The sequence below is a fragment of the Pelobates fuscus genome, chromosome 4 (assembly GCF_036172605.1).
Source record: "Pelobates fuscus isolate aPelFus1 chromosome 4, aPelFus1.pri, whole genome shotgun sequence".
Taxonomy (NCBI): Eukaryota; Metazoa; Chordata; class Amphibia; order Anura; family Pelobatidae; genus Pelobates; species Pelobates fuscus.
In genome coordinates this window covers 72,459,529-72,480,479 of record NC_086320.1, presented here as the reverse complement: position 1 = coordinate 72,480,479, position 20,951 = coordinate 72,459,529, and the positions used below count along the sequence as shown (strand labels likewise).

Genomic DNA, 20,951 nt, shown 5'->3' with positions numbered 1-20,951 from the left:
TTCCCCCCCACATGAGCCGAGGCTTAATGCTGGGATTAGTCTCATTTATTCCAGCCAAATGGCTCACTTATATTCAAAATCTGAGCACAGTGACCAGGGCCGGACTGGGAATTAAAAGCAGCCCTGGAAAAAAATTATTTACCAGCCCCATAATGCGTCGCGCCAGCATAGTGTGCAGATACAGAGTTAGAAAAGATAACTTAAAATTAAAATTATTACTCCAACGTGAAAAAAAGCACTCATAGGCTTAAAAAAAAAAAAAGAGTGCAGATTTATTTTAAGCAGACGTGCCTTTGCATATAACCAATGTTTCAGTCCAACTACCATGACATATTAAGGAAAGCTTGGTAATGGGACTGAAATGGTGAATGTATGTAGGGCACAACTGTAAAAAATTACGTTATCTTGTTTATTTTGAGGTCCTGTGGGTGCACTCTTCACTTTAAATATGTTATTGTGCTGGAGTATGTACCTAGCAAGAAGACGGCTTATTACATATTGTACATATCAATGGCATTTCTCAGTGTATTATGCATATATAAATGTACATTAATATATGTGTAAATATTATAGGCATAATTATATATATATATATATATATATATATATATATATATATATAAATAAAATCAGTGGCGGATCCAGAGCCTGATCTCAGGAGGGGGAACCAATAGATTATTTAAAGAAATAATCCGTGCACAATAACCACTACTGCTCTGTGTAGTGGGTATGGTGCCAGTTGTGCCGGGACCCGTTTCCAGAGTAAATAGTCAAACCGTTTAAGTACAGTTTGACAACTTACCTGGGGTCTGCTGGGATATGGGGCTGTAGTAGGGTTTAGGAGCAGTGGTGCAATGTGTGAGGAGTGCAATGTGTGTGAAAGGTTCAGTGTGTAGGGTGCGTGGGGCAATGTGTGTATGGGTGGCTGTGTGTGTAGGGCAATGTGTGTATGGGGGTCTGTGTGTGTGTATGGGGGGGGGCAGTGTGTGAATGTGTATGGTGTGTGTGTGGGCAGTGTTTGTATGGGGCTAGAGTTCACTCTCACCACTTGGACCACCAGGAATCCCTGGTGGTCGCAGTGGTGAGAGTGAACTCTAGCCTGTAGCTCCAGGGCTAGAGTTTCCCTGTGGCACTCCCCCCCCCTGTCTCTCTCTATTCACCCCTCTTTCTCCCCTTGTGTCTCACTCTCCCCCCTTTCCCTGTGGCACTTTCCCTCCCCCTCTGTCTCTCTCTATTCGCCTCTCTTTCTCCCCTTGTGTCTCACTCTCCCCCCTCTGTCTCTTTCTCCCTCCTTTCCCTGTGGCACTTTCCCTCCCCCTCTGTCTCTCTCTATTCACCCCTCTTTCTCCCCTTGTGTCTCACTCTCCCCCCTCTCCCTGTGGCACCCCCACCCCTCTGTCTCTCTCTCTATTCAACCCCCCATTCCATCTGTCTCTCTCTCTCTATTCACCCCCCCATTCCCTCTGTATCTCTCTCTATTCACCCCCCCATTCCCTCTGTCTCTCTCTCTATTCACCCCCCCACCCCCTCTGTCTCTCTCTCTATTCACCCCCCCACCCCCTCTGTCTCTCTCTCTATTCACCCCCCCACCCCCTCTGTCTCTCTCTCTATTCACCCCCCCACCCCCTCTGTCTCTCTCTCTATTCACCCCCCCACCCCCTCTGTCTCTCTCTCTCTATTCACCCCCCCACTCCCTCTGTCTCTCTCTCTATTCACCCCCCCACTCCCTCTGTCTCTCTCTCTCTATTCACCCCCCCACCCCCTCTGTCTCTCTCTCTCTATTCACCCCCCCACCCCCTCTGTCTCTCTCTCTCTATTCACCCCCCATTCCCTCTGTCTCTCTCTCTCTATTCACCCCCCCACCCCCTCTGTCTCTCTCTATTCACCCCCCCACCCCCTCTGTCTCTCTCTCTATTCACCCCCCCACCCCCTCTGTCTCTCTCTCTCTATTCACCCCCCACCCCCTCTGTCTCTCTCTCTATTCACCCCCCACCCCCTCTGTGTCTCTCTCTCTCCCCTCTGTCTCTCTCTCTCTCTCTCTTCCCTCTGTCTCTCTCTCTATTCACCCCCCCACCCCTCTCTCTCTCTCTCTCTCTATTCACCCCCACCGTCTCTCTCTCTATTCACCCCCACCGTCTCTCTCTCTATTCACCCCCACCGTCTCTCTCTCTCTATTCACCCCCACCGTCTCTCTCTCTCTATTCACCCCCACCGTCTCTCTCTCTCTATTCACCCCCACCGTCTCTCTCTCTCTATTCACCCCCACCGTCTCTCTCTCTCTATTCACCCCCACCGTCTCTCTCTCTCTATTCACCCCCCCATCCCCTCTGTCTCTCTCTCTCTGTCTCTCTTCCCCCCCCCCCCCCCCCCCATCTCCCCCACCCACCTTAGAGGAGTCAGGGGGCCGGCAGAGGAGTCAGGGGGCCGGCAGCGTTCCACACTGCAGCCTCGCCGGTCCGGCGGCACTCCTACTGCTGAGGGCTGAAGGGGGAGGGAGCATATCTCTACCATGCTCCCTGGCGGTTCCCACAATCCCCAGCAGCATCCGTGCTGTGAATTGTGGGAACCGCGAGGGAGCATGGTAGAGATATGCTCCCTCCCCCTTCAGCCCTCAGCAGTAGGAGTGCCGCCGGACCGGCGAGGCTGCGATCCGGCCCGGCGGCTCCTGCCTGGAACGCGGCCGCCGGCCCCCCTCTGAGTGTGCCACCGGACCGGCCACCCGGTGGCACATACTTGCGCAGCCCCCAGATGCCGCGGCCCACCGGGAAATTTCCCGGTATCCCGGTGGGCCAGTCCGGCCCTGACAGTGACACACCCAAAACACACCCAAGAAATACAGTGTCACCATGACTCAGCAAAATAATACAAAATATGAAAACACATAAAAATATATTTTCCACATAGGAACCCCCACAGTCCAGATAGCCTGAATCGGAGCGCCCAAGTTCTCCAAATAGCGCTCAGATCCATGCAGTGTGGAAGTTCTGACCGGCCACACACATGGTCCTATGCCCAAAACAGTTCCATGAATTCAGGGATAGCGGTCGGTCCCTTTTCGGGATTTCCATGCAAAAGAAATACCGAAAGCACACTCTGACTTATAGGTAGCGTTTGTTCGTATGGTTCTCCTGACATGGATGAGGAAGAAGCAGGCATTCGTCAAAGTTCAGCAGTGTTCGGGAGTAAACTAGTGATTTTAGTTCCATGCGAACGACACCCAAACACCGCTGCCTGCATTCTCGTGAACAAGATGGCGGCCTCCCAGCCACACAATTAGAACCCACACTGATTAAAGTGTCAGGAGAAGTTAACAAGGGTCAATAGGCTCAGAGGTGGTCTGCAGTTCGTGGGTTGGTTCCCGAACAGTCCAAGGGAATCCCACGAACCAAGTCGTTTATAAGCCTTACAGCATGGCTCATAATCCTGAGGCACACAAGCAGGCTCCTCCAGGAGCCCGTGGTGAGGTCCCCTTCACCACAATTGCAGTTTTTTTAAAAACTGCAATAATTACCTTTGCGTGGTTAAGGGATCTGGGACTAAACACCCAGACTACTTCAATGAGCTGAAATTGTTTGGGTGCCTTTAGTGTCCCATTAATGCCAATAGAAAAACAGTAGAAGAGACAGTGCTTCTGAAACCTCATATGGCTATTTTGTAAATGTACATCACGAGATATTGTGCAGCCTTGCATACCTGTTCCATCCACATGCAAAGATTCTGAAATCTTGAATGTCTGTTGTACCCACGTCCAGTATGTGAGCGTGTAGAATATCTGAAACCTTCCATGGCTCGGCCATCAATGTACAACACGAGAACATGCAGAGCTTCTGCAAACCTTGGAGATTCTGCTTGCTCTTACACAACACAACGACTGATCTTTAAAAACACTCACAGTTATTTTCGACAGGCGGCATGGAGACGGCGTTGCGGTTTAAGTTTGATACTCAAAAGAAAAAACGTAAACACAAGAGAAGCATGGTGCAAGGAGCAAGCAACTATAGCTTGCGCAATCCCAACACATGGGAACAAGGCTTTAGAAACACTTTATTAAGCAGCTCAAAATAACTGCAATTTATATTGAGTAGGGAGAAACAGCAACAATATGTTTCACGCCGATCTCTGGCAACGACCACAGAGTGCAAGATCTGCTTTACAGATTTCAGCCATGAAATGATATAACTCGTGATTATACTGTGCTAATCGTGGGGGCTTACTTACTAAACACTGAATTGTGGCAAATTAAGAAAGACAGGATGGTGAGATTCCAGCCAAAATAACCGCGCTGAAAACATTTTAATTGGGGACGTTTTGTATTTTTAATAATTTGTCAAGACTGGAACGAGAAACCAAAAAGCACAATAATTTTGCTCTCTCTTTACGTTTTATTCCCCCACCCCCACCCCCACCCTATAAATATAATTTATTTATAGCAAAAATGTGCAGTTCAGTTTTTAACAGATCATAATACACAGTTTGACAAGGGAACCCTTCAGCAATGTGTCCTCGGGCACACAGAGAGTGGTCATAGAATATTCTGTTCTAGGTACATTCAAGCCATAGGACACCGCATTCCATACATAACACGAAGGCAAATATTGTAAAACAGGTTCTGGAACCAGACAAACATCTAAACCAATTTCCAGCATAATGAAAACATTGCAATTTCAAAAGCCCTGCAGATATTTCAGCAGTACATGGGGTTTTTATTTAACCCCTTAAGGACACATGACATGTGTTGTGTGACATGTCATGATTCCCTTTTATTCCAGAAGTTTGGTCCTTAAGGGGTTAAAAAACACACAACATACCAGTTATATACCAACAAAAGTGTGTAGACGCTCAGAACTACAAAGTGAATTTCAAATTGTTAGCTACTACTCCAAATCAGCTGTTCTGCCATACAATTCCAAGTTTAGCACCCATACAGTGAATCTAGGTTTTTCATGTAGCTATTCCAATTTAAATGTTGCAATTCAGATTGTATTTCATCACAATTCACTATAAAACAAACCAAGCCCTAAGAGTCACTCAAGTTATCAGACATGCAGCATGGCTCTCCTAACAGCCCTGAGAGCTTCTCCAACCATTCTAGATTCTAATTAAGACCTGCAGATCCCTGTAAACGGTGCACATGGCTTCCATTAGAAACCTGATAACACAAGTACAATAAATCCAATCACAGCTAGCTGGGTATCCTTCCAGAGCAGCTCATAGGCAGATTAAAACACATGGCTACAAGAAGCTTTGTTAACTTTATCCAGCTTGCATTAAATATAAACACACACAGAGCAGAACAGATCCTATGGGCACCATATGCCCATACGTTATTCCCTTCCATGCCCACAGCAGCCATGCACATATTATCATAGCAAACAAAAAGAAACAAGAATATTTACCCAGATACGTTAGTCTCTCACCCAGGGAACCAGCACACTTAACTGAAGACCCCCTTTTGGGAAAAACTCATCCTTTAAAATTCCTCCCAGCTAATCCTCCATGAGATTGGAATTTAAAGATTCTTTGGAGCTCGATCACAATGAGAATCTGCATTCAGAGCACACAGCACTTCCTTATTAGGCTTCCAGCCTGCTTCACAGGCAACAATGTCTCCTCTGTCAGACCACAGCACATTACTACAATGACACTGCTCTTGTGTACAGACCCATGAGAAAGCTTAACCTCTTCCTATCCATGCAGCACTCACGTGTTCACCTTAGATCCTGCAGTCCTGAACTCTGTGGGTCTTGCCTGACAGTGAGAGGGGCTCTTTAAATGGAAACGTAGTCTCTATGCTGTCCTGTATTTTAGACATTTTACCAGGAAGGATACATTGAGATTTCTCTCGGTTTCAAGTATGACAAGGGTCTGTGTCTTGAGTTACTTGTAGAAAAGGTGTCAGTCGCAAGACACCCTGTATATTCAATTATTGTCTGTCTGGGACAAGCTTTTCCATTCAATTACTCAAAGAGAAATCGATTATAATGTGGTTTTGATTGGATTTTTTTCCTAGCTTGTTAGAATTAATTTTTTGGTATGTAAGGAGTGAATTGGAGTCTATTGATTTATTTTTCTGCACTGGTTTAATTATGCCACGATTATTTGTTTTAATAAAAAATTATAATGGTATTCAATAAAAAAAAATTAGCTATGCGAGTTTATCGTTGAAGAGGTGTGGTTAGGGTAGATTGGTAAATATAGATTATTGTGTAATCAAATATTTTCTATTTCTCAAACCACATTCTGAAAAAAAAGGGCTATTCACAAAATAGAGAATTGTGTTCATAACAGTAAAGTTTAACAAATAAGGGTTTATCTATTAAACAGTGCATTTAGTAAGAAAGCTGCGGTGAGGGTTATGTAATTTTGAATCTGTTTTAAACTTTTCTATTCTAATTTTAAATGTAACCATTTACAGATAAATTCACTAAAATTTAACCTGTTAAAAACACAAAGGGGGTTATTCACTAATATTAGCTACTCGATTACGAATTGCAAAATTACAACTGAAATAGCCAAACCATGCCACTACTAAAGTTTTTTTTTAAAATCAGATTTGTTTGCTTTAATTTTGCCATTTGGATTGAATTTGCTAAAATGCAGAGCTTGGTAAATAACCATGTATGTCAATTTTTTGACTATGTTGGCCTAAACGTTGAAATTTACTTTGCATTCATTTTGGGGGTCTATTCAATAAATATTGAAATTATTGTAAACTGAAATCCAGATTGCAAGTGTAGATTAAAATACCTTGGTCAATTGAATTAAAAAAAAAATCTTCACATCATAGCAACAATATCTTTTCCGTCACCTCTATCATTGCGAAGCGCTGTGGAATATGTTGGCGATATATAAATACTAATAATGTTAACGCCCTACAATTCACTGTTTAGTAAACAGACCCCAGAGGTAGGACAAAGGGTAGGACGTCTAGGCGGGTCTCTTAACCCTTTCAGTGACAGACTGGTATGAGAAATCCATCTTAAAGCCACCTGATACCAGAACAATTCATGACTGTCTGTAACATTTGAGTTGCCATCTACAAGGATTGGTATTTCTTCGCGCTGTGTACACTGGCAAGCTGTGCTGGTTTGCTGTTTCTGGCAAGGAAGGGGTTGACAGCAGCCTCTGTCTCTTTCCTGATGAACTTGACTCATGGGAATGAAGAGAGTGTGTAGGGCTGGCAAACAGCTCTGAAACACTCACCAGATGCCTGACAACTGAGTGCATGTGAAGAACAAATGGACTGTGTTAGTAATGAAAGACTACGGCTTCCCTCCAGCACAGACCCTGAATGACCGCCTATCCCCACTCCCTATATATAGAACCCATAATGTGCATTCAACTTTAAATAAAGAAAAATACTAAATATATATATACATATATATATATATATATATATATATATATATATATATATACACGTTATTACTGGTTAAATATGCATAGCCAAATCCTCAGGCTAAACCTGGTACCTCCTATATTTTTTTTTTAACTAGAATGATGGACAGCCAGCCTGGCTAAGCAATGTATTTTGCAGGCAGCTTGCCTTTATCCATTCATTTTTCAATGCATTATGCTAATAATATTTTAAATATAATATATCAATGTATACAAATCTGTAAATTAATTAACATTTATTTTCATGTTTGCTGAAAATGACCAGCTCTGCAGCTTCTGCGGTGAGCTCTGCCCAGAAGAGGAAGTGACTTAGCTAGCTTAGTTAACCCCATAACACTTTTTACAGCTACGTTTTAGGGGTACAGAAAGGATTTCTGGACGTTGTAGTTCAAATGTCACCTTTCTACCAAAGAACGCTAACAATTGAATTATAACACCCAGGAACCCAAGACATCCAGTGCAATAGTATAACTGGGGGAAGCAAAGGTAAATAGTCCTGAATGGTACAAAAAGAAAGACATCAAATATAGTGGAGTCAAATAATGCGCATCAAATAATGCGTTTACTCCCATTTGTAACAGTTCCTACAACATCGCCCAAGTTTGTATAATAAAAAAAAGAAAATAAATAAATAAAAAGTTGGGTGTTATCAGATTTAACCCTCTCTTGAAAAAAATTCATAAAAAAATAGTCCCACTGTAATAACAAAGGCTACGGGTCAATAACTGTCTTTTAATTTTCTTTGTTTATTAGCTCTCTGTCTGAAAGAAGCCTAGCGGTGCAGGCTTAGTTTATTGAATGAGAGCAATCAGCTGCTGCTGCTAGCCCTGCATCGAATGCCTTAGCGCAGCAGAACTAACGCAAGTTCATAAGCAGGAACTACCCGCTCTTTAAAGGCTGTGGGGGAGATGAAGAGCTGTGCCTGGCGGACTACGGGTTAGCTTTTAAACCGTTATAAAAGGGTATGACTTCTTGCACTGCAGGAGCAACAGGACACGAATACGTCATAGCCAGAAGACTGCACAGTAGTGGTTATGGTGCTTGGAGCGTTCCGTTAAGATGTGAGTAGATAATATGATAGCTAATTTACCATTCTTGTCCCATTTTTTTTTCAAGTATTAGAAGGAATGTACTACGAAATAATAATGCAGAACAATTTAAATTACATTAGCATGTTGTTTATAAGATTTACATGGCATTAATTGATTTTCTGTTTAAACAAAATATATTGCACTTGGTATTTACACTGGTAAAAAAAAAAGAATGCAATCTGAAATAATCCGCCAGCAATCTACTGCCCAAATGGACAAAAAAAAAAGTACAAACCACAGTTTAGTAGATATACCCCCAATTAATATATGCATGTGTTTTCATGCATGTGTTCATTACGGTTGTATCTTAAAAGAGCTTTCAAAAGCTGCAGTTTTCATTGCTGCTGCCTCTGCAAGCCATCCGCTTTTCACCATAAACTAGCAGTCCATTCACAGGAAAATAGCCTCATTGAGAAGCCTGTGAAGCTAACCCTGTGTGTGTGTGTGTGTGTTGTGCACTGCCCAGTACTATGATCATGGTCAAGTAGAGCGCCCCTCCACTTCCAGTAACTTAGGGGAGCTAACAGAAGGAGGAAGCAAACCTCCCTTTTTGTCTGATTGACAGTCATTATTGAATTTATTTTCTCATAGAAATTTGCATGTTTCTAAAGTTATAAAGTGCATTTGAAATGTGATACTCCTCGTCCACTAATGCAAGTTGAAGTGCTTTATGGGTGTGTAGTGGTCCTTTAAGGTTGTTTGTAAATAAACAAACTGAAATCAGTGACAATCGTACTGTTTAGTCTCTCTGCATGTCTCCAATGCAGTATTGCGTAAATTAATAGGTTTTAACATCTCCTGTCAAGCAATATAGTGAGGCTGTGACAGCAAGGTGGTTCGTACTCTCAAATAATTGCTGTGATACATCACTTTGAATTAACAATTGAAGAGTGTTGTGAAATCAATCGTTTTACGTAGAGTAATGACTAATTGTGGTGCAGAAAGGCGTGTATAGTCTGGGATACAATTCTTAAAATGAGAAAAAAAACTATACAAAAAGAACCCTCCTATTTTGGAATCGTCAACATATTACTGGACTTGGTACCATATTTGTTTCATATAAATTAGGTGGTTTTAATCCCTTAAGGACACATGACATGTCTGACATGCCATCATTCCCTTTTATTCCAGAAGTTTGGTCCTTAAGGGATAAAGCCGTCTTGAAAGATTAAAAATTGTATTTTGTGAGTTTCTATGATCTCTTTTCATGTCTTTTCAATAGAAACATAGAATGTGACGGCAGATAAGAACCATTCGGCCCATCTAGTCTGCCCAATTTTCTAAAAACTTTCATTAGTCCTTGGCAGGGCCGGCGCGTCCATAAGGCGGCACAGGCGGCCGCCTTAGGGCGCACCGGCTCAGGGGGCGCCAGATTTCAGTGACCGGCAGGAGGGAAGTGCTTCCTCCTGCCAGGTCACCTTCTCGACCCCCGACGGGCGGCAGCGTTCTAATGAGAGGTGGCGAGGGAGCTCTAACCTGTCTGCTCTGCTCCCTTGCGCGCTGTCTGCTGATTCTGCGGGAGCCGGATTATGACGTCATAATCCGGCTCCCGGCATCAGTAGACAGCCCGCGAGGGAGCAGAGCAGACAGGTTAGAGCTCCCTCGCCGCCTCTCATTAGAACGCTGCCGCCTGCCGCACTGAAGCCCCACTGGACCCTAGGGACAGATCCACGCCAGCTCTCCAGGTAGGGAGGCTGGGTGGATATTATTAATTTGTATGTGAGAGTGTGTGTGTGTCTGTGAGTGTGTGTGTCTGTGTATGTGTATGTGTTTGCCTGTGAGTGTGTGTGTCTGTGTATGTGTTTGTGAGTGTGTGTGTCTGTGAGTGTGTTTGTGAGTGTGTGTATGTGTGTGTGTCTGTCAGTGTGTGTGTCTGTGTATGTGTGTTTATGCATTTGTAAGTGAGTGTGTGTGTCTGTGAATGATTGTATGAATGTGTGTCTGTCAGTGTATGAGTGTGTTTTGTCAGTGTGAGTGTCTGTCAAATCAATGAGAGTATGTTTGTGATTGAGTGTGTGTCTGTCAATGAATGAGTGTGTGTCAGATCAGTGAGTCTGTGTCTGTCAGTGACGTCTCTGTGTGTGGCTGTTAGTGTGTATACACCACTGAGTGTAGCGTGGCGGAGCGTAGCGCAGTACAGGAGCTTCTGTTTCCTGTACCCGGCCAGACTGACAGGAAGTGTTCACTGAGAGAGGACTTCCTGTCAGTCCAGCCAGGTACAGAAAACTGAAGCTCCTGTAGAGGATCTGCTCCGCAACACTACAAGACAGGTAGGAGGCACACCAGGAAGGGGAGTGTGACCGCTAAGAGGGTGGGGGGTGCACCAATGGACAGAGAGGGGAGGGGAGAGAAACACCAAGGGGGAGGGAAAAGAAGGGGGAGGGGAGAGGAACACTAAGGGACGGGGAAGAGGGAGGGGCTGGTTAGGAGGCACATAGGTTAAGATGTTAATTTTAGAGGGGGGGGGGGGCGGAAAAATGCATCTTCGCCTATGTACCCAAAAATCCTTGCACCGGCCCTGGTCCTTGGCCTTATCTTATAGTTAGGATAGCCTTATGCCTATCCTACGCATGCTTAAACTCCTTTACTGGAAGGCTATTCCATGCATCCACTACCCTCTCAGTAAAGTAATACTTCCTGATATTATTTTTAAACCTTTGTCCCTCTAATTTAAGACTATGTCCTCTTGTTCTGGTAGTTTTTCTTCTTTTAAATATAGTCTCCTCCTTTACTGTGTTGATTCCCTTTATGTATTTAAATGTTTCTATCATATCCCCCCTGTCTCGTCTTTCCTCCAAGTTATACATGTTAAGATCCTTTAACCTTTCCTGGTAAGTTTTATCCTGCAATCCATGAACCAGTTTAGTAGTCCTTTCAGTAGCACCACCATTGGGTAATGCATGTTCCAGGGTGCCTGTCTCATAGTCTCTTAGTAAAACTGGTTTATATCATTGCATCACAGAGGCAGAAATTAGTCAACAACTAATTTTTTTAAAGGGACATTCTAGACACCATCATCACTTCATCATATTGAAGGGGCTGTGGTGCTTTGTGACCCATGGCACCATCTTATAGTTCTGTGTTAAACTATTTTCTATTGATTTAACACTGGATGAGAGTCTACGGCCATCAGTGGCCATGTCCCCTCGGTGCAATATCGGTTTGTAGAAGACACTGAAGTAATGTCTTACATAGCCACATTTCAGTTTATCATGTTGCATGTTACAAACACAATGATAAATTAATAATGAGTAATAGCAATTTTTTGGGGGAGGGCAGGGGGGAAACTAAAACATACAGGGATGTCCCAGCAACAGCAACTGAGAGAGCCAAGAGGTAAAAGTTGAACACATTTCAGAAGGACAAAGATACCCAGGTGCAATGGTCCAACGTAGGACTGGAAGAAAGAACAGTTGTAATAATAATAAGAGAAGATCAAGGGGCGGGTAAATGATAAACTATAGATTCCCATCATTTCAAATCTTCTTCTATTTCTTAGATTTATTACTATGGCTGTCTCATTTCATGTTGTTTTTACAAAATGTTTTAGCACGTCCTCAACGTCCTCAATAGCTCAGTGTCTAAAAGATATTGTTAAAAAAAAATAAATAAATTATGAGAATTATCCCATAACTATAAATATTGTTGTTTTTATTTATTTTATATTTGTAGGCACCCAGACCACTTTCGCTTATTGAAGTGGTCTGGGTGCAAACTCCCATCACCCTTAACCCTGATCATGTAATTATTAATGAATAATTACCTGCTATGGTTAAGTCCTCCTTTAGTGGCTGTCTACCACACAGCCACTAGAGGGACTTTCGGGTGCTTAGACGACTTTAGATCGTCTAAACGACACTGGACGTCCTCACGCCATGCATGGAGACTTCCAGCGTCACCGGAATCCCCATAGGAAAGCATTGAACAATGCTTTCCTGAAGGGAAATCCTAATGCGAGCGTGGTCATTGCTGCGCATGTGTATAAGGTCTCCTCCGCCGGCAGCCGCTGGCAGGGGAGTAGCGTGGGCGGAGCTAAGCCAGCACCAAGGTACATCGGTGCTGAACCCAGGTAAGTGACAGAAGGGGTTATTAAACCTTTCTGCACTACGGAGGGGGTTCTTGACAAAGGGGAAAGCTATAGTGCCCGGAAAACGAGTTTGTTAACCTGTCACTATAGTTTCCCTTTAAGTTGTAGTAAAAACATTCATATTGTTTTTAAATCTACTTGTTTTTATTACCTAGTATTGTGGTTTACAATACACTCTAAATTGTATTACTATTAGGGTTTTTTACTGCGCCTAGCTTTGTAATTGAGCTGGGTTCTTTGCACTCTGAGGGTTGGTTCTATTTCTGTCTTTGATTATAACTTGGTTATTACTTGTTACTGTAACATTACACTGTATGTGTCTTCTTTATAGTTTATGTGGATGAGAAATAAAAGTAAAAATAAAAAATTCAGTTCCGAAATACAAATTGCATTAGACAGTGAAACGCTCATCATATTTGTGCTACATCTACATGTTGCAATACTAAAATAAAAAATAATTTGTCAGGGTTATTCACTAACATGAGAACGCAAAGTGAATTCAAGTACATTTCACATTTAGGGTCAAAATAGCCAACGTTAAGAAAAATCTCTAGGTTGGCTATGCTTTCAGTTGTCTACTCTGGCCTTAAACTTTAAATTCACTCTGAACTCTCACTTTAGTAATTTACTCTGTATCTGGTAAACGATTAGGCAAGAAATGGTCCAAGTGTCATGCTTTGTAAATGTATCAAACACAAATAATCTACTGAATTGTCTCACAAAGTTGAAAGAAGACTTCAAAATGTCAGCGTTTTGCACACCCAGAACTCCTTAATATTTTCCCAGTGGACACACGTGACTGTAATTTCTATTTGTTTTGGGGGAATATAACTAAGGTTATACTGTAGGGGCTATATGGTACAATGTGACAATGGACTCCTAACTCCTATCACTTCCTCATATTAAAGATTAGGACACAAATGGCTACCCTGCATTATGTATAATTCATTAGCTGTGAAGATGAAATCAATTTCTTAATCCAAACAATGCTTTTGGGTTCCTCCTTGAATAATTAATTGATTTCTCTTTACTAGCATATATGTACTAAATCCAGCTTGTAAAAGCATATTGGGAGATGTAGTCCACAGCTTCTGGATTGCCCATGGTAGTTTACCCCTGGTCTCGGGGACAGTGTTTCAGTGGACGTTTATGGAAATAATAGACTAGCCTTGCTTCTTCTGTGCAGATGGTGGGTTTATTTCTGTAGAACAGCGAAGCAGGCTGCTTCACTGGGCCACCTACAGCAGGTACCATCACAGGATGGATGGCAATACAATGTAACAATTTTCACATACCCCACACAGAGATTTACAGACAGAATCAGTTACTAACATAGACTATATCACCGTGACACAATACTAATACATAAAATACACATTATAGCTAATTGTGACAAAATAATAGTACATCACAGACACATTATAGAGTAGGGTTCACTGTGAAGATACATTGTGGAAAATCCCATTACAATTGCAAACTCTAGACCTACACTTATATACACCTTGACTCTGTATTCCACAATGACAACCCTATGTTGGAATATAGACCTCGTGCTCACTATACCTAGAACGGTATCATCTACTACTTGCTGATGAGGCCCAAAGAGAGCAGATATGATTGCCTGTGTTCGCTGTATCTCTTGTACATAGGTAAATTGGCTGAATTTTAGATTTGGTCAGCACTTTTGGGTAGCATCAGTCTGATATGCAGATTCCTCTCCTGCAACTGTCATCAAAACAAAACACCAAGTCCTCAGTGAATACTATCTTAGCAGCGTTCTTTTCTACCCTACCCTTACCTTTTGTGTCACTATGCCCCACTCCCTCTTGCATATAAGCTCATTCAGCAGGGCCCTCAGTCTCTTTGTTCCTGTGCGTCCAACTTGTCTGGTTACAAATATGTGTCTGTTAGTTCACCCATTGTACAGCATTGCAGAATTTGTTTTACGCTTTATATATATATATATATATAGAGAGAGAGAGAGAAAAATAATAATAATAATAATATAGGTTCTCATATCATATGTATTCGCTTCAGTGCATTTTCTTAGAGTTTCCTGAAGTTAATGCAAACATGGACCCCATGCTCACTGCGTCACTACCTAGAGTGGTAGCAGCAACACCTTACTGACGAGGCCCAGAGAGGGTGGAAATAATTGTCCAAGGATGTTGTATTACTTGTACAAAGGGAACTTGCCGACATTTTAAATCTTGTCTGCTGCTATGGGTGGGATGAGTATGATATGCTAATGTCATAGATTCTCTATGTTACGGCAGAAGTGAGCAAAACTTGTTTTCAGACCTGAGCAGGGATTAACTGATGGGCAAGCTATTCAGTTACTTGAGTTCCTACCCGTTCTCATAGTTCTCACATTCCCAGTTTATGTTTTACCCAATCTCTGTGCCACCATAGAGTCAGGTAAAGTATAGATCTAAACTAGAGGTCAATAAAGAATCAGGAACAGTATATCGAGATGCATAACCTATCCTTAGATTAGTCAGCCTCAAAGGGTTATTTCAACCACCATGACCGTGATTTGAAATGCTCAAGGTGGTAGGAGCCTGGGGTAATGGGTTCACGAGACTCTTAATGTGAAAACCTCCATAGAGGCAGAGGAACAGAGGTTACTGAGAACCAGACTGCACGCAGAGGACCTGAAAAACTTGTAAGAAATAAGTCTGGCAAAAGTCAAAGAATCCAGAGGGGGTGGTTCATGGAATTCAATTTTAAAACCAGAATATCACATAATATACCAGAACAGGCTTAGGGCTATACAGAAACACCTAAGGACATTGAACAAATACTGGGTTTTAAATACTAATTGAAATGGGCATCAATTCAGACGCATATTATCTAATATGTGAGGCACCATTTTTTTTATATATACATATATATTATTCTTGCAATTTGCTTACACTCATGTGCATAACAGCGCAAACATAAACTTGCATATAGCAAGATTATATTCTCCATCATAAAGATGAGTATATGAGAAAGGTTACAATTTTGGCTGAAGGCAACATTATAATTGTATTGTGATTTGTGATCAATTTGCTATGGGCGTAGGATAGAGTACTAAGCAGGTAAGTATTTCTGACAGCTATAGACGCCCAAACCTTTCATAAACACCCTGTGCTATGGGAGGATTAACACCTTTTGTAGCCAAGCCACTGACTGAGAACGCTGTGAATTGTAGTCCAAGAACAACTTAAAGGGACACTCAAAGCACCATAACCACATCAGTGTATTGAAGTGGTCATGGCGTAGGGACTCTGTAAGTGCAGATTTTCAGTATGAAACCCTACGTAAGCTTGGACGGGTGCCCATTAATGTGCTGAGATCACTGGGCTTACGCTCTCATGATGATTAGTGGCTTGGTGCCTGTAGGACCCTCTTAAGTGTAAAATGTATACCTTCCACATGTCCCTTTTCAGGAATGACAGTCCCTATTTTAGGCCTAAATCATCCTGTGTCCTTCTTTTCAATAAGCTCTGTATTGTTGGTGTGTCTGAGTGCATAATATTGCTTTCAATAATAAAATTCACAACAATGCGTCTTTGCAACTACATTTTATTTGGTTACATTCTTAATAGGTCTCTTAAAATTTCCCAGGAAAGTGCTCTCTGGTGATAAACAAAATAATGATGATGATTATTATAAAATGTGAGCCATAATTAACTGACTCCATATGAGGATCTCATTAATTCAACATACTTTCATACCCCGAGTTAGAGTGACAGTATGGGAATCTATCAACTCAATCTGTCTTACACTCTTTCAGATCTATAAACAGTATAATGGGCGTTCACATATTTCAGAAAACTAACCACATCTAACTTTCGAGGATATCTGGTTTCAGTGAGTTAAATGCTGCACCTTAATTTTGCAAAATTGTTTGCAACCTTTCCCATCCTGTATAACTAAACCACAACACGCATACAATTAAGGCTTATATTTAATGTTTTTAAAACCTTCTGCATTTTTCAAAGTTGGTCTGCCATGAGTCTTTTGAATTTTTCTTAACACCTCTCTGTGGCTTTTATTAGCACTATAACATTATTATGCTACAGTATATTATGTTGCAATATGTATTATTTTTTTTTTTTTTAAGTTTTTTTTTATTTTTATTTTTTCAACCAGTGAAACATATACGGTTTTAACAATACAAAGTTGCAATATAGCACATTTGTTTACATAACTGTTGTATCTAGATATTTTGACAATTATTTTTCATATTTCAACAAGTGCAATTATCACGGTGTAAACATAACAAAAATGCAGAGGATCATGTTTTGTTACATAGCTTCGTATGTAGCTTTGTTTAACAAGTACAGTATTTTAATCGACATGGTTGCTGCGAACAGAGTTATATCTATTAATGCAGTTATTTTTCAGTGGAATTCACTTCTATCTCGTCTAGTTGTTGGGGAGTGTAGTTTGATAGCTTTCTTATTTTGGGCTCTTTACTATAATTATTGTATCTACTTAGCGTGTTGGTCGTTACTAATATATATCTGTGTGTGTGTAGTGGTTGATTACTATTCCCTGTTATTCCTGTCTGTCTTTTTTTTTATCCATTCCAAAGGTTTTTTTTATTAAGCGTGCATGGACAGTTTACAAGCAAGTTTAAGTATGTCTTCCGTGGTTACATAATGTTCATGACATTTATAAAACATAGTAATCCAACAATAGTGGTCGGTTAGAGGAACATATCATCGTGTCAATATGTTTTGTAGTAGCGTGTCATTGGAGAAGTTGCACATTCCCAGAAATTTTAAGTATAGCTTCTCTGTAGTCTCGGTTACTAGGGGTTATGTAGGGAGAGTATCAGTTGCTTGTGTGGGGACCTCTGGTGTTCGTCCGTGTCTCGGTACCTTACATGCTAGGCGGAGTGGTGGGGTTTTTGGGCTATGTTTATTGTGGCGTACTCTTGTTTCTTTTTTGTCTGGGGATTGTTTCCTGTTTTCTGGTTTGGTCCCCCTTGTTGTCTCTCCTAGTGTCTGGAGTGTTGGTGTCTCGAGCGTCCTAAACTTCCTTTTCTTGTATTTCTTCTGGTGTCATGTTTAGCTTGTCAAGGGCTGTTGTATTGCCTATCTTGCTATTTACTTCCGTTAGCCGTCTCTAGTCGTGTGTCTGCTAGCTTAGGTCTCTTTGTCTCCCTTTTCGTTATTCTTTCCTGTCCCTGTGTGAGGGTATCCCCTGTGCTAGGGATATGTGTGCTTGTGATGAGTTGGCAGGGCGTCTAATGCGACTATGTGGAAGTGTCTTAGGGGTTCCTATCGTATGTCTCCTTGCGTTAGGGAGGGCCATCCCTTGTTTGGGTGCGTGATGGGTTGGTGGGGCACTATAGTGGGTATCAGGGTTGTTCGGGGTCAGGTCCCGTTACTCCCTGGGTGTGTGGCATGTGAGTCCCTGAGCTTTGGCTGCGGGTATGTGTGGGAGTGGTGCGTGTCAGTGCATTGTTGCGAGGGGTCCCTGCTGTGGGGGAAGTGCAAAGGTTAGTCGCGCTAGGGTGTGTGAGCGCTCCTGGCTAGTAGTTTGGGGGCCAAGGCTATATGGAGGTGGGGGGGGGGGAGGTGTCTGAGGGTGCAATATGTATTCTTATTATATTATTACTATATTATCCTTATTGTGTAGTTATGGTGTCCCTCTTTCATTGTGTTACTGTACATTGACTTACAACTAGTGATTTGTAAACATCAGTGACATCAAAAGGAGGCATTTTACCTTTATCAAATGCTATACAATATCCACCCAATTTGTGTGTGCAGTGTTCTGGGCATTCACCTGCCTCACAAGTTGCTAATTCCCACAAGCCATGGCTGCAACATGCTTAGTCTGCAGCTTGCTGCACAGCACCCTGTTTACAAAACCAAGATATGGCTGCAAATAGTGCCGTGCGATGTATAAAGTGATAACAGGCAGATATTATACAGGCCAGAATTGGTTAGCCAGAGTTGTTTGTGGTAATGTGCGATCACATTCTCATGCACCCCAAACACCCCAAACACCCCTTCCAGGCTTCCACACTAACAAAAAAATAACTTGACAGTTTAAATATTATAAAAATGGTTTATAAAGAGTGTGTGTATATGTGCAGTAGTGTATAGAAATGTCTGAGTGCATGTTTATGAGTACATGTATTTGTGTGTATGGGTAGCAGTATGTGTAGTAATGTGCGTGTGTGCATGCTGCGTGAGTAACAGTATGAGTGTGTAACAGTGTGTGTAGGTAGTAGCATTAGGAATTAAAAGAACTTTAGAATAAGATTTTTTTGTAAAACTGTAATTATGGTGACTTTAACACCTTTGTGGTTACTCCCTTAACACCACATGTAAATAATCAGTGAACAGATAATTAATAACATTTAAATGGTACACCACCAACTGTGTAAGTGTAGCGCCCAAAACCTTAACCCTGCTGGTGAATTCTGTAGCCATGGCTGCCTCCCAGGAGTAATGGAAGTTTGAATTCAGGGCTTAATTTTATATGTTGGTATTTGCTTCTGTATTACACAGTCATTTTACAGTGCTACCTTGATGGGGCAGGTGAGTTAGCACTTTAATAACTACTGGAGTGGTATTTAAATGTGGCCTCTAATTTAAATGTGCACAGGGCCATAGGAAAGATTTGTGAATCCGTGCCGGGCAGCCTACCTGTCTCCCTCTTGTGAGTTCAAAGCGTTGCCATAAAAACCTGAGGCAACGCTTGGTAATACCGGCGCTTGCGAGAGGGAGAAGCATGGTCTGTATCCTGTGGAGGACAGACCTAATAACCTGCCGGCTCAACCACCAGTGATCGTCATCAGCATGGTAATAAGAGGGAGGGGAGTGCAATATATATACTTTAATTATTAAATTAATTAAGAAGCCATCTTATCTTCTAATAACCCACAACACCCCCTAGTGTCATACCCCATATTAACCCACTACACCCCCTGCCATCATGCCATCATACCCTATATTAACCCACTACACCCATGACATCTTATCCCCTATTAACTCACTACACCCCCTGCCATCATACCCCTTATTGACACACTACACCCCCTGCACTTACACACATTATACACACTCTATAACCCTTATACACACCACACACCCTTTATATACATACACACAATGCACAGACTCTATATCCCCTAAACATACACTACACTCTCTGCTCACACACTCTATACCCCTATAAACACACACTACAAGATGAGGAAGTATCAGCTTTGGCAGCAATAGGCACGTGTGATTGGCTGAGAGTGTCAGCTGATTGTTTTTAGCCTATCAGAGGTCCAACTGACAGTATGAATGGGTATGACAACAAGGAAGTGTGTAACCTCTGCCTTAGCCACACCTCCAGAAGGGTCCCTTATTTAGTGTGAAACTGCTGTACAATGGATTGACTCTGAATGGAGGTACACGGTCAGGGGACTCCAGACACTATAACCCATTCAAAGAGATGAAATGGTTATAGTGACCACAGTGTCCCGTTACACATTGAAAGAACAGGTATAAAACAGCTTACTAACTTACAAACTGCCGTAGAAGTACGCAAACCCACTTGCCCTTTTGGGATCTAAAGAGCTACGTCACATATCGGGCCAGTAGTATGAGACAACCTTTCTTTCTAAAGTTAGAGTCAATAGAGGCCATTGATGATGAAAGCAAATATGAAGATGTCTGAATCCGTGAAAGCACACCCTTAATATGAACTATTTAATAAAGCTTCCAAGCGGATCTGAAATTGCTATGGTACAGCAGACATATCCTGACATTCACTTGTTGCAGCCAAGCAGTTTATTTAACCTAGACCTACTTCCATTAATATCATTATGGCTTTCTGAATCAAGCTGTTGCTTGTCACAGGACTTATTCTACACCATATCTTAGCAGCTGAGCAGTAAACAAGAAAAGCCAATCTATAGCACTTGAACAAATAATCAGAAATAATGAAATCTTGAGCAGGTTCAGCCAGAAGCAGATTAAGGACAAGCTGAACCCAATTGCAAGAAATTCACAAGAGTTTTGTAAAGTATTTGCTCGCAAAAGTACTCTGCTTTGTAGAAACAATTTACTCCTTTAAAATCCTTTCCTCACATCCTGGCAAGCCCCACTTTCCTTTTCCACTGCTACAGGAACACATTTCAAACTCTCTGAATTTTTGCAGAGGAACTGTAAATCCAGCCACTTCAACCCACTCTGCAGAAACACAAGGTATGATTTGAGTTCCGAGCACAACGCAAGACTTCTTTCCATGCTGCAAAAGGCGCCTGCAGAGCTATTCTTTTAGCTTGGATACTTTGGTCTAAACTTTGGAATTCTACTTGAATTCACTTTGAATTCTCACTTTAGAGAATAACCCTGATTGTTTTATATTTCTTT

At 41.9% G+C, this 20,951-nt stretch overlaps 1 protein-coding gene across 2 annotated transcripts in view; it reads right to left on the bottom strand.

Moving 5' to 3' along the window:
• PAG1 (phosphoprotein membrane anchor with glycosphingolipid microdomains 1) overlaps positions 1 to 5,614 on the bottom strand; it is an 84,848-nt gene extending 79,234 nt beyond the window's left edge. For both annotated transcript variants that reach the window (XM_063450357.1, XM_063450358.1), the window contains exon 1: positions 5,397 to 5,614. The gene's annotated coding sequence lies outside the window, so the exon portion shown is untranslated. The remainder of the gene's footprint in view (positions 1 to 5,396) is intronic.
• Positions 5,615 to 20,951: the final 15,337 nt, after the last annotated feature.